The following is a 21,862-nucleotide window of genomic DNA, read 5'->3' as shown; positions in this document are numbered from 1 at the left end:
GGTCTCCTGCATTATAGGCAGATGCTTTACGTTCTGAGCCACTGAACCACTCAGCAAATGCAGAATTAAGCTGAATCCCTATAACTAGGTTTTCGAGGCAAGGTGTGCACTCCTGTTCTCCTGTTTTAGGCAATGGAGGAACTGTACTATTAGGCTTGGGTTGCAAATTCTGTGTTACCAAGTTCATGCCTGTACCTCCCCACTGGAGTGGCAAGGTGGGCCCGCCCACCCATGAAGACAGAAAATTGGATCTTGGAAGCAGCTCCTTCTCACTTCTTTAGGCTTTTGCATCCAGAGTTAAGGATTCGGAGCTAGTGGGAGCTGGATTTACCTCCTTGCTCTGTAGTGGGTAACCTTGGGCCCGAGAATGTTTACCTGCACTGTGCTTTCTCATATTGGCATCAATGTCTAGTGGCTTCTATTTTCTGGACTTGTTTCCTCAACAGTGAAAGGAAGGAGGTGAGACGAGAGAATGGTTTTAGCTATGGTGCTCTTGGAGCACTGTGTGTTCATCCTGGCCATTCTGTCTTCGGAGACTAGCTGAAGTGCCCCTTTCCCCCGCTGTCCGGCTGTATTCCCTCTGGTCGAGCTCTTTGCTCATGTCTGAAGCCAATTTCTTGGTCTGTAGAAACGAGCCCCTGAGGACAGGGGGATTATGCTTTATCTATCCTGTATCCCAGGGCCCAGCACTCAGCCTTAGGCTCAATAAACATGTGTTAAATGAACCCAACAATGTATTTTCTCTCTTCCATTGGCTTGTCTAAAGCCAGTGTATCAGAAGAGCAGTGGCTTAATAAGCACTGCTGATGAACCCCTGAGCAAACAGGCTGCTGGTAACAGTAGTCAGAGGAATCTCTGGAAATTGCAAGCCTTAACAGGTAAACACAACAGTAAGTGTTTCCTTGCCTTTTGTGGACTTAAGTCCTCCTCTCTGGGTTCTTCAATTATTTTCAGTAATAGGGGAGAGGCTGGACGAGGGTCTTGGGAAAAAAAAAAGGGAGAGTAAGTATACTCTTTTCTGTAACAGGTTTTGCTTATATTTCTTTAAAATGTAATTTTACTTTACAAAGTTACAAAGGTAATTTACAACATGTAATTAAAGAAGAGGAGTAAAAACTTTGTAGAAAAAAAGAGAATGTCTCTCCCTCTAATGACATTCTTCCCATCCGGTAATCCCAGTCAAGCTGTCCAGCCTCTTGGACCTCTGTTTCATGCTATCAGTTCAGTTCAGTTCAGTCGCTCAGTGGTGTCTTTGCGACCCCATGAATCTCAGCACGCCAGGCCTCCCTGTCCATCACCAACTCCCAGAGTTCACTCAGACTCATGTCCATTGAGTCGGTGGTGCCATCCAGCCATCTCATCCTCTGTCGTCCCCTTCTCCTCCTGCCCCCAATCCCTCCCAGCATCAGAGTCTTTTCCAATCAGTCAACTCTTCGCATGAGGTGGCCAAAGTACTGGAGCTTCAGCTTTAGCATCATTCCTTCCAAAGAAATCCCAGGGCTGATCTCCTTCAGAACGGACTGGTTGGATCTCCTTGCAGTCCAAGGGACTCTCAAGAGTCTTATCCAACACCACAGTTCATGCTATAGGGTTGCCAAATTTGGGACTATCTCCCCTTTTTGTACCAGATAAACTTAAAAAAATCACAATGTAATAAATTTTAGGATGCCGAAGGATAGACACAGACCTTCAAATGAAGCAATAAACAACATTCAGATACTTTGTGATTTGCAGTTCTTCCTGCCTCTGCCTCAATGCAGAATTCTCTCAATCTCCCTCATTTCAAAACATGCCAATCCTAGAGCCAGCATTGCTCACAGGGCACATGGGGTTTGGGGCATGGAAGGATTTCGCCCGCAGCCTGTGGCTGACTACCCAGAGGCACCCCTATCCAGCAAACGGGAATGTTCTGATCTGTTGTATGACCTTGTCTGCAGTTGTGGGTCTATGGTGACTTCTAATCCCAATGCTTTCTCCCATTTGGGACCCTTAGGGGCATGTTTCTCTTTATTAAAAAAAGAAAAGCCTAAAAAAGCAATATGTCTAATTAAAGGAATGACTGTCTGGGGATTCGGCAGTATTTTTTTTTTTTTTTTTTTTACAACTGTTCCCTCCTTGTAGGCAGAGCCTTTACCTGCTTTAAGAACAACAAAGGATACTGTTGACACCCTTCGCTTTTTGTGAGAAGGGAAGGTATTTTCAAAGTAGTAGTAGGACTCTCTATACTCCTGACATTATTTAAAAAACATGTGAAAACTTGTTTTTTCCTTTTAAATTAATATGGTATAATAATGTGTGTAATGTATTTTAAAAAACTATTATGGACACACTTTCCATGCTAAAAAAAAAATCGACCCTATATTGAAAGATGACATATTATTATTATTTTGTTGTTGTTAATTGTTGTGTCTTATTTTTTAACATGAAAATGTAAGTTGTATGATCTTTCATTCTCTCATTGCTGGCTGGGCTTCCTACCCTCCCTCTTCCTACATTTTGGTAATACTGCAGTGAGCATTTTTAAAATATTTATTTGCAGACCATGTGGCATTTCTATAGACTCTTGAAGTCAGAAGTTATGCACCTTTAAAAATTCACCTCTAAAAAGATGAGATACTCTTAGGTGCCCAGTGACCTAAGAGCTGTCACTAGCACAGAATGTTGTTAGTCCTGAAAATTTGTCATTTTGAAAGCTTAATATATAGAGGACTTGAAAAAAAAATCATTGCCATGCCAGGTCTAGGAGTTTCTAGGGCTTCAAACAAAGTCACTGAGTAGCAAGGGTTGCCAGGAGGTCTTTTCTGGTTCTGTGTTTCAGCCTTTGAGGTCTCAGCTCTGGACTTGCCCATTCCTCTCCGCAGGCTCCTTTTCTCTGCATCCTTCTCCTTCTGTTTACACTCAGTGGTGCTGTTGATGGATGCTCCGGAGCATGTGTTGCAGCACGTGGGAGAGGGAAGATGTGGGTCAGGTTGGAGGCGGCTCCCTTCTGCCCAGGCATTTGTGGGCTCACCTCCTTCTCCAGTTCCCCACCTCTGCTCCTGCTCAGAGGGAGACTCTTGGGCAGATTATTGTGGCCGTGCTGGGCTGTCTGTGGCTGGGGTCTCCCGGGCACCCAGAATGACTATGTGACGTTTCAGGAGCACTTTCCTCCAAGGCAGAGCCATGGTCCTGCATTGTCATTTGGCAGGCATCTGTGGCAGATCTTGGTTTAACTGGAGTGGGCGATGACAGGATGATAAAAAGGTGATCAAATTCCCCGTGGCTGAGCTTTGTTGGCCTGCCCACCCTAAAACAGGCTTCCTCCTTTTGTAAAGCAGCCGGCACCCTGTGTGGCCAATTCCTGCACCACGGTGCTTAGAACAGATTCCCTTTTGGGCCAGAGCCATTTCCAGTACTAGTCCCTGGTATCGAGGTGCTCTCTGCTTTAGAGGTGATGCTCTCTGTACTTGAAGAGATCCCCTGGGAAACCCACCTGGTGGGCCCCAGTTTTGAGTAGATGCAGCAAAGATTGTCAAAAGGAATGACAGCTCTTTTTTTCCTGGGTCTGTTTTGATGGACTTTGACCTCTTGTCCTTAGAACTGCACTTGCAGGGGACACACACACTCTCCAGCTCTTGGGAGAATAAAGAAGTGGAAGCTACAAATAGGCTCTGCTCAAAAAAACTACCATCCTCACTACAGCCACAAGGCTTGTCACAGGCCTTTCTAGTGAGACTGCATCAGAGTTAGGACAGTAGCTGTCTTCCCCAGATGTTTCATTCATTGGAAATATTTCCGTGATAAGAAATACCCTGAAACACCCTCCTGAGAACAGAGGCCATCAGTTTAAGTAGCTCCCGTGATGTAGCTGGAGCGCATCACTACACCCATGGATTACACTTGGCAGTGTGTCCCTCGGCCGGCTGCATGGCTCCCAGGAGACTGCAGGGCAGTTGCACAGGGGAGATGTTAGAGAAGGGCGGTGGGGGTTGGGGGGCCTTGTGCAGCAGCTGAATTTCCAGGGCTGGGTTTGGGCTTTGGTGCCTTGAGGTCAAAATCCAGCTGCTGCTGCTTGGACCTGCAGTGGTGAAGATGACTCAGAAATCTGGAAGGCAGCCATGGTGATTTCACTACTGGATCTGAGGCAGTGCTAAAGCCCTCTGGGGTGGGCGTGGTTGTTGGGGAATGTTGACTGATCAAGCGGATACAATGCGGATGCTGGTGTTCTGGGCCCCTGGGGTTTGCCAATTACTTAGTAACTTGGGAGACGTTTTATTTTTATTACTAAAAAAAGAATGAGTTCTAGTGGCAAAATACAAAACAAGGGCATGCATGCTCATGCTCACTTGTGTCTGTCTCTTTGCCACCCTATGGACTATGTATAGCCTGCCAGGGGCTCCTCTGTTCATGGGATTTCCCAGGTGAGAATACTGGAGTGGGTTGCCATTTCCTCCTCCAGGGAATCTTCCAGACCCAGGGATCAAAGTCATGCCTTCTGAGTCTCCTGCGTTGCCAGGCAGATTCTTTACCACTGAGCCACTTGGGAAACACACAAAACAAGGGTGGATGATACTAAATAAATTCCATCTGACATGGAGGTTGTTGGTTTTGTGAATTACTTACCTTCCCAGAGAACTTATGGTCAAGGGCCAAGGTTTCTCCAGGGGTGCCCCAGGAGTTCTCCTGACCCCCCTTCTCAGAAAGGATGAAAACCCTCTCATTTCCAGAGGAGGGAATAAAGTCCGTATTAGTTTTCTGGTGCTGCTCTCACAAATGGCCACAAACTTAGTGACTTAAAACACCATAAATCTATTTGATCCTACAATTTTGCAGCTGAGAAGGCTGATACGAGTCTCAGGAGGCTAGAATCAAGTGCTCTGTTCCTCCGGGGGCTCTAGATCAGCCGTCCCCAGCCTTTTTGACCCCAGGGACTGGTTTTGTGAAAGAGTTTTTCCATGGACCAGGCAGGGGGTGGGGATAGTTTGGGGATGATTCAAGCACATTACATTTGTTGTGTACTTTATTCCTATTTTATTACCATATCAGCTCCACCTCAGATCATCAGGCATTAGATCCTGGAGTTTGGGGACCCCTGCTCTAGAGGAGAATTCCATCTCATTGCCTTTTTTCAGGTTCTAGAGGCCACCTGTTTTCCTTGGCTTGTTTCCTTCCATCTTCAAATCCTGCTACGTTTTTATCTTCCTCTGACCGTAACTGAGAAAGGTTCTCTGCTTTTATGGATCTTTTTGACTCCATTGGACCCACTTGGATAATCCAGGAAGATCTCCCTACTTCAAGATCCTTAATCCCATCTGCAAAGTCCATTTTGCCATGTAATGTAGCATATACACTGGTTATAGAGATGAGGACATAGACAAATTTGGGTACCATTATTCTGTCTACCTGCAGGTCAGATGAGAGTGGTAATTTACCAGGTTTTCATTGAGGTTAGTAGTACAAGGATCCAGGTTTCCTGCATGGTCGAGGCCCAAGTCTTTTCCTTCTGGCTGTTTGCCACAGTGTGTCGTGCCTGGTAGAGGTTGAGTGGTCTCCGTTATAGGCTGCACCCTTTGCTGCGGCCACTTTGTCCCTGGATAAGAGGCTATGGGTATGAGAAGAGAAGGAGCCATCCCTTCTTTGGTGGAAACAGGGCGGCAGCGTGGGAGCAGGGGAGGGGTGGGTGGCTGCACTCCCCAGTCTACCTTTGTGGGCAGGAGTTCATGGGGATCTTCATCTTGTTGTATTGATAGTCTGTTGCCAAGGAACAGACACAGTTGAGGTGGCTAAAATGAAGTGGGGGTGGGGTGGAGTTGTGGAGTTGTTCAGTGCAATTGCTGATTGCAGCCAGCCTGTATCGAACGGCTGCTGTGTACTGGAGACATACCCACCAATGTGCTCTTTCATGCTCTGAGACATTTCTCTAGTGATTGCTGATTGCAGCCAGCCTGTATTGAGGGATTGCTGTGTACTGAGACGTAACCACCAATGTGCTCATTCGTGCTCTGAGACAGTCCTGTCCAGTGTCACCACGTCCTCCTTGTCAAAACCAGACCCGCTCCTCTGCCTACTCTATGCGGAGACCTGAAGCTGCCCTCTCTTCTGCTCAGTGTTCTCACCTCTTCCTGGCTCAGTTTCAAATTCCTGGGAGATTAATCTCAATGGCTGAGCTTGGCCAGATATTGACTTTGAGGTGGAAGAGGGACACACTCACCTGGGTCTGGGGGTGGGTGGATGGTGACAGGTGCTTTTCCTATGGGATGGGGGCCTTGCCTCATTCAACCAGTGTTACTGTAGAAATACTTTGCAAGTTGAATTTGAATTTATGTTGTTTTAAAAAGCTTTATTTTAAAATAAACTTACAGAAAAGTTGCCAGAATACAAAGAACTCCTATATAGTCTAAACTCAATTCATCAATTATGACTATTTTGCCTCATTTGCTTTATCGTTCCATATTGATGCCTATTTTTTTTTGAACCATTTGAAGTTACACACGTCATGCCACTTGACCCCTAAATAGCTTCTGCATGTCTTTCGTAAGAACAAAGACATTCCTCTTTGTAACTAAAGTTTAGTTAGTAAAACAGGACATATATAACATTTTCCCCAATCTGCATATCTTTTTCTTTAAAAAAAGAATTGTTTTCAAATTAATTTTCATTGAAATATAGTTGCTTTCTAATGAGGACGTATAACAGTGATGTAGTGTTGTTGAATATGCAGTTCATGCCCCAATTTTGCTACTTATGACGATAACTCTCCCCCTGAGCTAGGATTCATCCAGGATCATGCTGATTTTATTCAGTTGTCACATATCTGTCATCCTTTTAGTTAGGAACAGTCCCTCTGCCTTTGTGTGTGCCTCTATGTGTGTGTGTGTGTGTGTGTGTGTGTGTGTGTTTGATGACATTGACTTACACTCAGAAAATGCCAGTTACTTCTAGCAATTTGGATTTGTATGATGATTCCTCACGATTGGATGTGTTTCCATCAGGAATGCCACATAAATGATGCTTTGAATCTTTCTCAGTATATCACGTCAGAAAGCACAAGATGTCTTTCTGTCCTACACTAATCTTAGCCGCGACCCTTTGGTTAATATTGAGCTTGGGTCATTTAATCTATGTTTCCCAGAGGAGGTGAGCATGTAAAGAAGACCACGCCCTCCTTTAAAGGGAAGTCTGGTTTGCAAGTGCTCTTTGTACTTGGGACTTGCCTGAAGTGGGCACTCTTGTTCTCTGCACGGTCTGCTCCTGAATGCAGGTGAAAAGGCTGATGTCCTCAGAACCCACATATAGGAAAAACTTGCCTGAGGCAGGAACAGAGCATCCTCTCTGCCCTGTGGCAAGAGTAAATCCTGGAGACAGAGGTACAAAAGCCTTGTGAACCCTGAGTTCCCTTTGACTCCATCTGACTGTCCTGCCTGTCTCCAAATTATGTAGGAGTGGGAAGGATCGATGAGGATGTAGAGAAATCTCTTGTTTACATGTGTTTGCCAAACACAGAAGAGGATGATCCAGGCTGCTGCTGCTGCATTCTTCTTTGGATGATCTCTTCAGACGTGGATTCTGACATTGAGCTGCTTGGGTCTGGTTAGCTTGCATGGTGTTGAATGTCAGGTGTGTAACCTCCTGGGCTGATCATGGGACTCCTAAGACCTAGGATGGTTGCTCCCAGCCCATTAAGCAATCATGGGATCCCTTGTAGATGTGACTCAAGACTCAGGAGACTGCCACGTGGGAAAAATGTGCTGTTTAGAGCTCTGGGCATTTCAGTTTGTGGCCAGCATTACCTTTTTAAAAAACAAAGACAAAAAACATTTATTTGGTTGCATTGGGTCTTAGTTGTAGCACATGGGATCCTAGTTGCCCGACCAGGGTTCAAACCTGTGTCCCCTGCATTGGAAGAAGGATTCTTAACCACTGGACCATCGGGGAAGTCCTTGGCAATATTACCTTGATTAACACTTCTTCTGCTTCAAACTTCTTCCACTTTATGTGCTGTTTCCTGACACCGCATATTTGATCTTGCTGACCCCTAGAGCTCTTGATCCCAGTTTTTATTAAGAAGCAAACAACATAACAACATGCAGTCTAGGGTCAATAAAATAAGATACAAAATAAGATAAAAACAGGGGGAAAAGTACTTTTAAAAGTGAAATATAGTCAGTCAGTCAGTCAGTTCAGTCGCTCAGTCGTGTCCGACTCTTTCGACCCCATGAACCACAGTACGCCAGGCCTCCCTGTCCATCACCAACTCCCAGAGTTTACCTAAACTCATGTCCATTGAGTCAGTGATGCCATCCAACCATCTCATTCTCTGTCGTCCCCTTCTCCTCCCTCCTTCAATCTTTCCTAACATCAGGGTCTTTTCAAATGAGTCAACTCTTCACATCAGGTGGCCAAAATATTGGAGCTTCAGCTTCAACATCAGTCCTTCCAGTGAACACCCAGGACTGATTTCCTTTAGAATGGACTGGCTGGATCTCCTTGCAGTCCAAGGGACTCTCAAGAGTCTTCTCCAACACCACAGTTCAAAAACATCAATTCTTCGATGCTCAGCTTTCTGTATAATCCAATTCTCACATCCATACATGACCACAGGAAAAAGCATAGCCTTGACTAGACAGACCTTAGTCAGCAAAGTAATGTCTCTGCTTTTTAACATGCCATCTAGATTGGTCATAACTTTCCTTCCAAGGAGTAAGCGTCTTTTAATTTCATGGCTGCAGTCAACATCTGCTGTGATTTTGGAGCCCCCAAAAATAAAGTCTGACCCTGGTTCCACTGTTTCCCCATCTATTTCCCATGAAGTGATGGGACCAGATGCCATGATCTTAGTTTTCTGAATGCTGAGCTTTAAGCCAACTTTTTCACTCTCCTCTTTCACTTTCATCAAGAGGCATTTTAGCTCCTCTTCACTTTCTGCCATAAGGGTGGTGTCATCTGCATATCTGAGGTTATTGATATTTCTCCCAACAATCTTGATTCCAGCTTGTGCTTCTTCCAGCCCAGCGTTTCTCATGATGTACTCTGCATAGAAGTTAAATAAGCAAAGTGACAATATACAGCCTTGATGTACTCCTTTTCTTATTTGGAACCAGTCTGTTGTTCCCTATTCAGTTCTAACTGTTGCTTCCTGACCTGCATAGAGGTTTCAAAAATACTCGTGAGTAACAGTACATCTTGACTATTCTACACAGTATCCTACTGAATACTGGAGAGGGGGAACATATAAAGGAGGATGACACAACCCCTGACCTCAAGGATGTTGCCCTTTTCAAAAAGGGACTGTTATAAAGATTAAACTGATTTATGAATTCATTTTTTTCTTAAATAGTGTTTTGATTTGTTCCAGGCAGTTGTAGTGCCTTAACTTATTTGTGGGGTTATCACTGCATGACTTAGAGCACATCTGTCCATGTCATCAGAAGAATTGTGATGGCAGACCTTCACTACATCCCAGAGACAGATGCTTGGAGAAATAAATATGCCTGGCCATATATTCCCAGGCTATATATTCAGGCTGTGCTTAGACCTGAATTTGAGTAAAAATTATGGACAGCCTTAGGGCAACTAGATTTGGAGACAGTCCATCCTTCCTGCTGCTGCTGCTAAGTCACTTCAGTCGTGTCCGACTCTGTGCGACCCCACAGACGGCAGCCCACCAGGCTCTCCTGTCCCTGGGGTTCTCCAGGCAAGAATACTGGAGTGGGTTGCCATTTCCTCCTCCAGTGCATGCATGCATGCTAAATCACTTCAGTCTTGTCCGATTCTGTGCGACCCTATGGACAGCAACCCACCAGGTTTCCCTGTCCACAGAATTTTCTAGGCAAGAATACTGGAGTGGGCTGCCGTTTGCCCATCTTTCCTAGAAGAATGTTAATAATTTAATTCCTTGTCTTGTGTCTTGGTATCAGCAAAAGCTTCTCTGAGTTGTTAATATGTTCTTAAGTTTTAAAGACACTGATAGAGCATCATTAGATTTTCTGCCTATGGTATTTTTGTATGAGGAAAGGGCTTTGGCCAAGTAAGCATCACTTTCTTTTTATAGGATCCTCTTTATCTAATATAGAAATGCTGGATAAATGTGATCTGGTGGTGGTTGTGCTGGGGAGTAGGTGTTGGGGAAGGTGTGGGTAGGGAAGGTGAGGTTGATGGATGCAAACAAAGATGTCCAGAAAATGTGAAGAATAAGGTTTTGAGAAGAGCTAGGATAGATGAAAAGTAATGCACTGAAGGGACTTCCCTGGGGGTCCAGTGGTTAAGACTTCACCTTCCAGTTCAGGGGATGTGAGTTTGATCTCTGGTCGGGAAGCTAAGATCCCACATGCCTCACAGCCGAAACACCCAAACATAAAACAGAAGCAACTTTGTAACAAATTTAAGACTTTTAAAATGGCCCACATCAGAAAGATCTTAAAAAAAAAAACAACCCGCTGAGAATGTAGTGGTGGTTCATTTATTCTGGGATCTTCCAGGAAGGAGGAATTCAGGATTAGCAAGTTTTAGCTAAGTGATTGCGCTTTCCTTCAATTACAGGTGAGACTACTGTGTTTTTTAGCAAATGTCTGAAGTATCTTGTATGCTTTCCCACTTAAAAAGGAGTAGCTGAGTATCACAGTTTTACCTTTTCCCCCTCTGTGACTCAGGATGCTGTGCTGACTTCAAAACCCCCCAGACTGATGAGAGCCCTCAGGTTGTTCCCCTCTCTCTGATGTGTTGTATCTCATTTGGCCATCTGCCTCAGGAACCCCATGTGGGATGTTAGTTCCTGGACCAGGGACAGAACACGCATCCCCGACATTGGCAGGCAGATTCGCAACCCCTGGACTACCAGGGTAAGTGTCCTATGGTGGAATTCATGTAATCACAGGGGACATGGCCACTTTTGAGTCTCTTGGGAGGTGATTTGAGGTGGTGCTTTGGAAAGAGTGCGCTAGCCGAGGATGATGCTCTGGCCACCTTCTCACTGTGTGACATTGGAGCACTCGGAGTGTTGTGTGCCTTCCTGTTGGGGTGCAAGAAGGATTGGAAGTCTGCGTTTGCCTTGTGTTCCTTTCTGCCTCCTTTGGGACGCTGGGTTAGGATGTGTATAGTTTGTAGCTGGAGGGTCCAGTTCATGCATGTAAACCATGATGTGGGAAGTCTGGTCTCTGAACTGCTGTTGGCCAGCTACAGCACTGGTAACTCAACAGAAAACTTTCATCTGAGAATCTTCAATTGTGTCAGAGGGCAGAGCCATACTGCCCGATACAGGGCACCCAGATCTGGGTTCAAATGTTGCCTCACCATCTAATGGCTGCATGAGTGGAGGCCAGTTAGAGAGCTCCTGAATTGCAGTTTCCTCACCTGTGAAATGCTGGTAACCCATCCACCTGGTAGGGTTGCTGTGAGAAGGGGACTAAGCAAGATAATGCAGGTGAAGCCTCCATCCCCATGTCTGGCTCATAATATTTGTGCAGCAAGTAACTATCTTCCCATCTACCCTTGGCTTTTTTTTTTTTTTTTACAAGTATAGGATGAATTTGAGCATGTTATTGTCCAGAGTGAATCTGTTCTAAGCTTGCCTCACCAAAAGTTCTCCCAAATCTACCCAGCCTCACCCCCTTTACTCTCCCACATTGTAAGGCCCATCACAGGGTGGCTAAATCAAACATCTAAGTAAACAGCACGGAAGCTGCTTGTCTGCAAGAAGGGAGGATTGTGTTGAGGAAGGTGGTTTTTGGATCTGCCTGAATTAGGTGTGCAGCTGCCCTCTGTTGGGGTGATAACTGGGATTCCTTTATTTCCAGGAAGACAAATGGTAGGAGGCCAAGGGACAGCAGAGCGGCCAGTAGGTGTCACATGCATTTTGGTCCTCAGTGTTTGTAGCTAGCATCTTCAATTATCTCAAAGGCCCTGAGACCCCCTGGGTCTGTGTGTTCCCTCATAGTTGGGGTGGGCATGGCCAGGGGGGTGCCTTAGCCCTGGAGCCTTCACTAAGGGCTGATTCTCCCTAGGGCTGAGGTCCTGAGCTCTTGGCAAAATTAAATTACAGTCTCTGCTTATGGCTGGACCTCAGCTGGCAGGGTCTTCGGGGTTTTAAACAAAAGCATGCGCCTCTCCAGAAGTAGATTAGGGAGATGTCCATTCAAGCAGGGGATTTGGATGTGTTAATTCTCAGAGCAGGTATCTGATTGCGAAAAGGACTGTGCGACCTTATTTAGAAAAAAGGTTGCACTTTGTTAACCTTTATTCCCTTAAGAAGGAAAAATCATTACATGGCAGAGGTTCAGGCCCCATAGGAGATTTTTCTGGGTGATTCTCCATTTTAAGAGTCATGCTTCCACAGATGGGATAAATTGTCAGGAACCTCTGACTGTCCCCACGGTGTATTTTTTTGGTTGAAGGGGAAAAAATCTTTATTTCTTTCCTATCCTAGGCTTTTGTCCCTTCCTTCCTAGTTCTAGCAGATAAGGATAAAAAAAAAATTTTTTTTTAAAGAAGAGGAAAAGAGACATACATTTAAAAAGGCATTGCCCTGCCTCCTCCCCCATCTCACCTCTATGCTTATTGAATACCAGTAAGTGGTAGTCGATTCCCAGCAGATTCGGCGCAAGACAGCTGTGCAAGTGAAGGACCCCTGACAGCCAGGCAGTTTGGTTCCTCCCCTGAGCCTGCGTCACATGCCACCCCATCCTGCTGCCTTTCCCAGCCACTCCACCCCCAGCTGAGCCCTCCTCCCTCTCTGTTCCTGTAAGGCTGTTGACATCTGTTTGCAAGAACGCAACATGGGCTAAAGCAGAGCAAGTGACATGGAATTGGAAGACCTGAGTCCTGACGCAGGCCTCCCCACCTCCTACCTGCCACTCTGAGCCAGAACCTCCTTCACTGCACTTGCAGTTAGACTGTGCTGTCTGGTCTTCCAGCGAGAAAATGGAGGTCCTGGAAGACAGGATGTTATTCATCCTGTTATTTCCAGTTATTTATCCAGTTATTAATTTCTTTATACAGTTACCTTCTTAGGACTTGAGATAGAAAGATAAACATTCTGTGTGTGGCACGTGGTAGGAATTGCAAGCTGCTGCTTCCCCGCCCCCCCTTTTTTCACTTGAGTGATGTGATGCATGTATAGTTGAGGGAGCTTTGGATCTTTCTCCCCAGAGCATTAAATAGAGAGGAGGAGGACATGGCTTTGCTTATTGACCCTGACTACAATACCTAGTGAAAGTGAAGTTGCTCAGTCATGTCCAACTGTTTTTGACCCCATGAGCTGTAGCCTACTAGGCTCCTTTGTCCATGGGATTTTCCAGGCAAGAGTACTGGAGTGGGTTGCCATTTCCTTCTCCAGGGGATCTTCCCAACCCAGGGATCGAACCTGGGTCTCCTGGGCTGCAGACAGATGCTTTACCGTCTGAGTCACCAGGGAACCCCACCTAGACAGCATATTAAAAAGCAAAGACATTACTTTGCCAACAAAGGTCCATCTAATCAAAGCTGTGGTTTTCCCAGTAGTCATGTATGGATGTGAGAGTTGGACTATAAAGAAAGCTGAGCGCTGAAGAATTGATGCTTTCAAACTGTGGTGTTGGAGAAGACTCTTGAGAGTCCGTTGGACTGCAAGAAGATCCAACCAGTTCATCCTAAAGGAAATCAGTCCTGGGTGTTCATTGGAAGGACTGATGTTGAAGCTGAAACTCCAATACTTTGGCCACCTGGTGCGAAGAACTGACTCATTTGAAAAGACCATGATGCTGGGAAAGACTGAAGGCAGGAGGAGAAGGGGACGGCAGAGGATGAGATGGTTGGATGGCATCACCGACTCAATGGACATGAGTTTGAGTAAACTCCAGGATTTGGTGATGGACAGGGAGGCCTGCTGTGCTGTAGTCCAGGGTGTCACAAAGAGTCAGACATGACTGAGAGACTGAACTGACAACACTTACCTTATCTTTGACAAAGAAGGCAAGAATATACAATGGAGTAAAGACAATCTCTTTAATAAGTGGTGCTGGGAAAACTGGTCAACCACTTGTAAAAGAATGAAACTAGATCACTTTCTAACACCGTACACAAAAATAAACTCAAAATGGATTAAAGATCTAAATGTAAGATCAGAAACTATAAAACTCCTAGAGGAGAACATAGGCAAAACACTCTCAGACATAAATCACAGCAGGATCCTCTATGATCCACCTCCCAGAATTCTGGAAATAAAAGCAAAAATAAACAAATGGGATCTAATTAAAATTAAAAGCTTCTGCACAACAAAGGAAAATATAAGCAAGGTGAAAAGACAGCCTTCGGAATGGGAGAAAATAATAGCAAATGAAGCAACTGACAAACAACTAATCTCAAAAATATACAAGCAACTTATGCAGCTCAATTCCAGAAAAATAAACGACCCACTCAAAAAATGGGCCAAAGAACTAAATAGACATTTCTCCAAAGAAGACATACGAATGGCTAACAAACACATGAAAAGATGCTCAACATCACTCATTATTAGAGAAATGCAAATCAAAACCACACTGAGGTACCACTTCACACCAGTCAGAATGGCTGCGATCCAAAAATCTGCAAGCAATAAATGCTGGAGAGGGTGTGGAGAAAAGGGAACCCTCCTACACTGTTGGTGGGAATGCAAACCAGTACAGCCACTATGGAGAACAGTGTGGAGATTCCTTAAAAAATTGCAAATAGAACTACCTTATGACCCAGCAATCCCACTGCTGGGCATACACACTGAGGAAACCAGAATTGAAAGAGACACATGTACCCCAATGTTCATCGCAGCACTGTTTATAATAGCCAGGACATGGAAACAACCTAGATGTCCATCACCAGATGAATGGATAGGAAAGCTGTGGTACATATACACAATGGAGTATTACTCAGCCATTAAAAAGAATTCATTTGAATCAGTTCTGATGAGATGGATGAAACTGGAGCCAATTATACAGAGTGAAGTAAGCCAGAAAGAAAAACACCAATACAGTATACTAACACATATATATGGAATTTAGGAAGATGGCAATGACGACCCTGTATGCAAGACAGGGAAAGAGACACAGATGTGTATAACGGACTTTTGGACTCAGAGGGAGGGGGAGAGGGTGGGATGATTTGGGAGAATGGGAATTCTAACATGTATACTATCATGTAAGAATTGAATCGCCAGTCCCTGTCTGACGCAGGGTGCAGCATGCTTGGGGCTGGTGCATGGGGATGACCCAGAGAGATGTTGTGGGGAGGGAGGTGGGAGGGGGGTTCATGTTTGGGAACGCATGTAAGAATTAAAGATTTTAAAATTAAAAAAATAAAAAACTAAACCTGGAAAAAAAATAAAAATTAAAAAAAAATTGGATGAAGAGTTCTTTAAATTCTATAGTGCTTTACAGTTTTCAAAAGTTTCACGTACATGACTTCATATAATCCCACAATAATCCTTTTTTCTCCCTACCTCTATACTGTACCCCCCACACCCCCTACTGGTAACTACTAGTTTGTCTCTATGTCTGTGAATCTGCTAGGTTTTTTTTTATTCTCTAGTTTGTTATGGTTTTTAGATTCCACATATAAGTGATATTATAAATACTTTTTCTGCCTGACTTAATTTCATTAGCATAATACCCTACAAGTGCATCCATGTTGCTGCATACGGAGAAATTTCTGTTTATGACTGAGTAGTATTCCATTGTGGATATACAGCATGTCTTTAAAGAATACATATATAGATTATTTTTCAGGCTCTTTTCCATTATGATTTATCGCAGATAGTCAGCGTAGTTCTCTGTGCTATACAGTACAGCCTTGTTGTTCATTCATCCCATAGAAAGTATTGGCATCTGCCAATCCGAAGCTCCCAACCCACTCCTGCCCCACTGAGCAACCAGGATTCTGTTCTCTACGTTTGTGAATCTCGTTCTGTTTTGTACATGGGTTCGTTGGTGTCAGATTTTAGATTCCACATAGGAGTGATCTCATATGGTATTTATCTTTCTCTGTTATGACTTACTTCACTTGGCATAATAATCTGTGGTTGCTGCATAATAATCCATGTTGCTGCAGATGGCATTATTTCAGATGGCTTTCTTTTTCACGGCTGAGGTAGATTCCGTGGTTCATATGTACCATATCTTCTTTATCCAGTTATATGGTGATGGACTTTTAGGTTGCTTGCACATCTCAGCTATTGTGACTAGTACTGCTATGAACATCTTCATCCTAGTTGAAGATTTTCCGATTTTCCTGCCCTCTGCCAGGGTAAGCAGGGGTGAGAAGGGGATTATAGCTTACAACTTTTAATGAAATGGATAGAAATTGGGAGCAAGAGGCTGAATACATGGAACAGAAATGTCTCCTTAGATGGAAAGTGGACATACAGAAATATGAAATACTCGAGTTTCAGATGGACCCGGGTCTATCACCTGTTCTACTGGAGAACTATTACCTTTATTACTGGTAAACTATTACCTTTCCTTTTTTCCAGAAGTGATTTTGTGCATGAAAGCCTTGAAAGACTACATTCCACTCAGTCCCTTTTATTAACAGAATTGTACTTTGTAGTGAGGGTATGTGTGGCTGAAGAGCCCTTTCAAGACTGGAGCCTGGAGGCATTGGGCTGGTTAATTGCATGTTTGTCTTTTGGCTTCTTTCCAGTCTTTCATCATGGATGACCCCTTATCTATAATTTTTAGGCAAAAAAAAAAAAAAGTCCTTTTCCTCTTTGGTGTGTTTTATGAAGCTAAAGAGATGATAATGATCTAAGCACTAGCTTTGGAAAGCAGTTACAGTGGATGTAAAGGGTCAAGATAGATTCTACCACAGGTATCAGGCTATGGAGGCTGTGATTCTAGGCATCACCATGGTTGAGTTGATCAGCCTGGTCAGGTTAGCTGGGCTTCCTCTTTCTTACTCATTATCTCCATGGATGTCTTCTACAGCTGCTGGCATTTTCTGTGTACAGAAAAGACCTGACCTGTTTCCTGGGGTGAGGTATACAAAAAGTCTATGTGACTGTGATTTCACAAGTCTGGCTGCACTTAAGAACCACCTTAAAGCTTAGAGAGAAATTACAGGGAACCTCATCTCCTAAGATTCTGGCTCATTAGGTTTCAGATGAGGACTGGAATTTGTCTCGTGTATGAGCCCCCTCTGTAGATGTCTAGGATGCTCAGTCAGAACTGACCTTTCTCATCCTCATCACTCAGAGTGGGCCATGGGCCCAGCCCTGTGCATCACCCGGGAGCTTATTAGAAATGCAGACTGTCAGGCTCCACCGCAGCTTCCAGCTTGTGTGTGTGCACGTTAGGGTTTGAGAAGCTCTGCTCGCATGTGGTTGTGTTGTGTGATCACTGCTTGATTGTTCCCTGGCAGTGGAATATTGATTCTATACGTTTATGTATTTAGTCGACTAATGCCTTTCCTCCTAAGGATTGGGCTGTGATTTGCATGGGTCTAATTCTTTTAAATTATGTGAATCACCTCTATGGATTGTGACTAATGTCTAATTGTTTTGCCTGTTATTGTTGAGTACACACATACTCATTAATGTTTCATTTAAATATACTTGTAAAATGCACAATGTTCTGTAACCAAATAAGAAGGATTCTCTGTGCTCTCTGTTCATTATTCCTGCCTGTGCTCCCTGTGATGTGAAGCAGCCTTTGACTCTGTCTCCTCTCACACGGAGGTGATTTGCTCTTCCTTCGGGCTGTGATTTTTTTCTGTAGTGTCTGACTGTTACCGCACTTCCTCAGTGTGTTGGAATTTTGGTTTTCAAAAATGAGGCACTAGTTTGCATGGCTGCCTCCCCCGTGTCTAGGGCATACCTGGGATTCATTGAAAGTTCTTTGGAGGAGTACATGAATGAGTGTTTATCGAGCACAGAGGACTTCTGGTATTTCTTCTGTCTGTGGATGCTATCTCTGCACTTGTGTTTTTTTCTCTTTCTTCTTCCCCAGCATATCTGGGCATCAAGAGTGAGGGTTACTTTGGTTTCTATTGGAGATCATAGTACTTGATTCTAAGAAGATTAAACCTATGGAGGTGAAACAAAATTAGGCTAAATGGCTGGATCTTTAATTGGGTTGTTAGGATGGCTGTTTAGAATGAGTCACTCACAGCCTATTAGTATTTTTCTCAGCTCCTTCTGGAAGTGCCCTCCTATGAATCAATGGCTCTTGCATCCTTAGATGGGAAGAAGCTTGTTTCTAGGTCTAGCCTTATCTTTGGGTTGATGACTTTAAAATGATTTCACAAAGTTCTGTCCTTAAGTTGCAGCCACCCAGTGACCTTAAGTAGCCATAGGTCACTCAAAAACCTTATCACAAGGTGATTTTTTTTTCTTCCTGAGAATGGTTTTATGTCAGAGACCCCATAGTCAGATTAATATAACCATAAGCTACTAAGTTGAGAAGGCATATTAATGTTGAAAATAAAAAGAAAAAAGAAATGTGTTCCAGTATCTGTATGATTTCTTCTTTTGGTAATGGGCCATGTGAGAAGACTCTGAGAGTCTGAGAAGACTCTATTCTGCATCACCTGGTCCCTCTTTGCTGATGCCCAAGTCCTGATGGCTTTTCAACTGCTGTGTTGAAACTAAGAACATCCCCAGCTTTGTGTCTTAATTGAGAAATTAAGTCTAGAATTGTATACCTCTTATAAATGTAAGTCAGAATTAGATTTTAAAGTAAATGCTTTGGCTCTTCTATCTAACCTGAACTTGCTTTTCTTAATATCTCTCATGTAGGTTTATGGTTTTGTTTGCATTTTTTTGGCACAGTGGAGCAACCCCTAGCATTATTCACTGACCTGTGAGATTATGTTAAAAAGACTCTGTCTTTGAGGTCATTAAAAGGCTGATAGGCTATTTATTTTTTATACCATCAGTAACTACTTGAAATTTCTTACAAGCTTGTGCACAAACCCTACATGGTTGAAGTGACAGGAAGGCCTTTGGCTTTCCAAGGAGCTGGGATGATACGAAGCAGTCATACAGTGTAGTAAAGTTACTATGAAGGGTTAACTATTGAATGTGAGAACAAAACACTGTCTCTACCCTTCTTTTATCCAGCTTCATTGTGGGATGAGGTGTATTTCACACTGTGTGAACTTTTCATTCAGAGAATAGGTTCTTACCCTTGAAAGCTCTTGAACTTAATTCATTTAAAACCCTTTGGAAATCTGTCTAAACAGTTCTTTTGCTTCTTTGTTTCAAGCATGTGCTACAACAACATGTTTCCTGATAATTCAGAATTGTTGTCATTTTATGACTCCTGTGGTGCACGAGTGAGTGATTTGAGTGGAACTGTAGAATCCTACAAAGTAGGTCCTCAAACCTTCTGTGCAGTTTTAGTGCTGAGTCTTTGAGTCTTTCAAGCTCCCTCCTGGTTAGCGGTCAGTTCCCCCACTGTCACTGTGCCTGTCCTTTCTTGACTTCTTAGTGGCTACTTACTCTCTGGCAGAAGGGCCACTTGGCAAGCTTGTTGGAATTAAACATACACAGCGGTCAACAATTTTCAGTTCAGGTTAGAGAGACTTGCTTTCATTTGAAAGTGTGTTGAGGGGACTTCGCTGGTGGTCCAGTGGCTAAGACTCTGTACTTCTAATGCAGTAATGCAGAGGATCTGGGTTTGATCCCTAATTGGGGAACTAGATCCCACATGCTGCAGCTAAGAGTTCTCAGGCCCTAACTAAAGATCTCACATGCCACAATGAAGATCGAAGATCCCGTGTACTACAACTAAGATCCAGTGCAGCCAAGTAAATATTTTTTAAAAAGAAACAAAGTGTGCTAAGCTATTGGACAATGCCTTCATCTGCCTGAAGAGATTTTTTTTTTTTTTTAAATATGCTTCTGGGCTGGTGGCTGTATCCTGGAGAGCTGAGATGGCCACAAGTCTGACCTATGTCTGAGTATACTTCACAGGAATACAAGGTGCATCCTGATGTCAAATGACCCCCAACACCTGGTGAAATCTTTTCCACAGAACTTATACTTTCTAGGAGATTTTTTTCTCCTAAAGTTCAGTTCTTTTATTGGATAAATATTCATTACTGATCCATTACCTTTTAGGAAGAGTAGGGAAAAGTTGGTGGAAGAGATGAAAAATTGTTAAGAGAAATTTGGCAAAACCATTCAAGGAGTTAATAGGCTCTGAGGAGAGCTGTTTAAAGGTTACTGTTAAACAGAAAAGAAATGCATTGATGGAATATAGTGGAGTCTTAAGTCATTGATGATGATATGACCAGTGAAAGAGAAGATGGGATCTTTGCTCTAGTACCTATTAAGACAGAATTACAGATATGCCATGCTAACTTCATGGAAGATTCTAGGAATAACTTGATGACAGTTTTTCCCCCCTGGGCCTGCATTTGTATTTGCAGTCTGATCTTTCTCCTCTCAGACATTATTTTTACTTAAAAACTTGAATAGAGAAATGGCCTGGATATGACTTGAAACCAGGCTTCCTTTAAGCAAACGTATTTTGAAATTGAGAGAAAGGTGGTTGAAAAGTTTAAATAGTTTGCTAAACTTTGTCATTCCTTAAACAGTCTTTCCTCACATTGTTTCAAAATTGCAATTTTGGTGAAAGTTAGAAAAATGAATGTCCAAATGGGTGGTAACCATTCGTGGGGTTTTTTTTTTTTTCCCCCATGTTTAAAGTGTGTGTAGTAGGACTTCCTGGCCAAGATGGTGCCACAGACCACACTGGGAAACCAAATATTCATTATCTCTCTTTTGCTCATTATATAGGGAGGTGCATTGTGGCTGGCTTCTGTATCATAAAACAAGAGGGCACCTTTGTTGTGGATTAAATGGGGATTCAGTTGGGCAAGGGCAGTCTGACTTGCCTTTTTGTTGTTGCTGTTTTAAATTTATTTGACCACATTAGATCTTTGTTGCAAAATGCAGGGTCTGTAGTACATGCGATCTAGTTCCCTGACCAGGGATCGAACCTAGACCCCCTGCATTGGGAGTGCAGAGTCTTAACCACTGGACCACAGGGGAAGTCCCTGACTTGCCTTTGTATTCATGGTGCCAAAACACAGCCAGGCTCACAGAAGGCAAACCTAAAACAAGGCAAGGGGAGAAAGATTATGTTTAACAAAACATCCTTAGAAATGGCTGAGAAAGACCTGGAATTTCTGCTCTGGCCATCGGAGGCTCTACCAGTTCTTACTTGGAGTTGAACATAATGTAACATTCCTTCTTGAGGGAGCACTCTTGGGAAAGGAATTTTTGCTTCAATTGAGTAACTTTGTCTTGCTATTTAACATGCATAGTCTTCTTGAGCAGTTAAAGATGTAGAAGAAAGATATTATTGTTTCAAGACAGTTCTCACAGACGGTTCTTTGCCATCTTTTCTGAACCTGATCTTCAGAATTTGGGAACCTGAGGGGGCTTGCATTCTTGGCAAAGCACTTGTGTTCCTCACTAATAGTGGCACTGAGAAAGGCATTTTGTGTACGTTTGGAAGTGTAGATATATTCTGTTTAAATAAAGGTTCAGGGTGCCATGGGCATGCTAGAGACCATCCCAGTGAGCAGACAGTGACCTTTCTCAAAAGGCTGAGAGAGACTGGGCCAGGTAAGCTTCCCTCCATGCATTGTTTAAGAAAAGGAGATTTGTCTGTACTCCTGGCTTCCATTTGGCTGAAGGACGTGGGCTGGGCCATCGGGTGGCATACTCAGGACTATACAAAGTCCCCTTTGTTCCCCTTCCTCCTGAGCCAGTCACATGTGTCTCTTGGCCTGCATTTATCAAACAAGCCTTTGGCAGAGGCCATGGGGAAGGCTAGTGTGGACATTCATGACTGGCCATTGAGAACTTCCGTCAGTTCCGTCCTTGCTAGGCTTGTACTGAAGCGGTCACCCTTCCGTGGGGTTGCTTGGATAC

The 21,862-nt window shown here is 43.7% G+C and overlaps 1 protein-coding gene and 1 non-coding gene across 11 annotated transcripts in view; one reads left to right on the top strand and one right to left on the bottom strand.

Annotated features, from left to right (window-relative positions):
* TLN2 (talin 2) overlaps positions 1-21,862 on the top strand; it is a 494,903-nt gene that overhangs the window by 94,055 nt on the left and 378,986 nt on the right. The gene's annotated exons all lie outside the window — the stretch shown is intronic.
* On the bottom strand, positions 20,901-20,974 carry TRNAG-CCC (transfer RNA glycine (anticodon CCC)). The gene has a single exon. It is a non-coding gene; the product is annotated as a tRNA-Gly (tRNA).

Source organism: Ovis canadensis, chromosome 7, assembly GCF_042477335.2.
Source record: "Ovis canadensis isolate MfBH-ARS-UI-01 breed Bighorn chromosome 7, ARS-UI_OviCan_v2, whole genome shotgun sequence".
NCBI lineage: Eukaryota > Metazoa > Chordata > Mammalia > Artiodactyla > Bovidae > Ovis > Ovis canadensis.
Note: the sequence above shows the minus strand (reverse complement) of the source record. Positions and strands in the feature narration are given on the sequence as shown.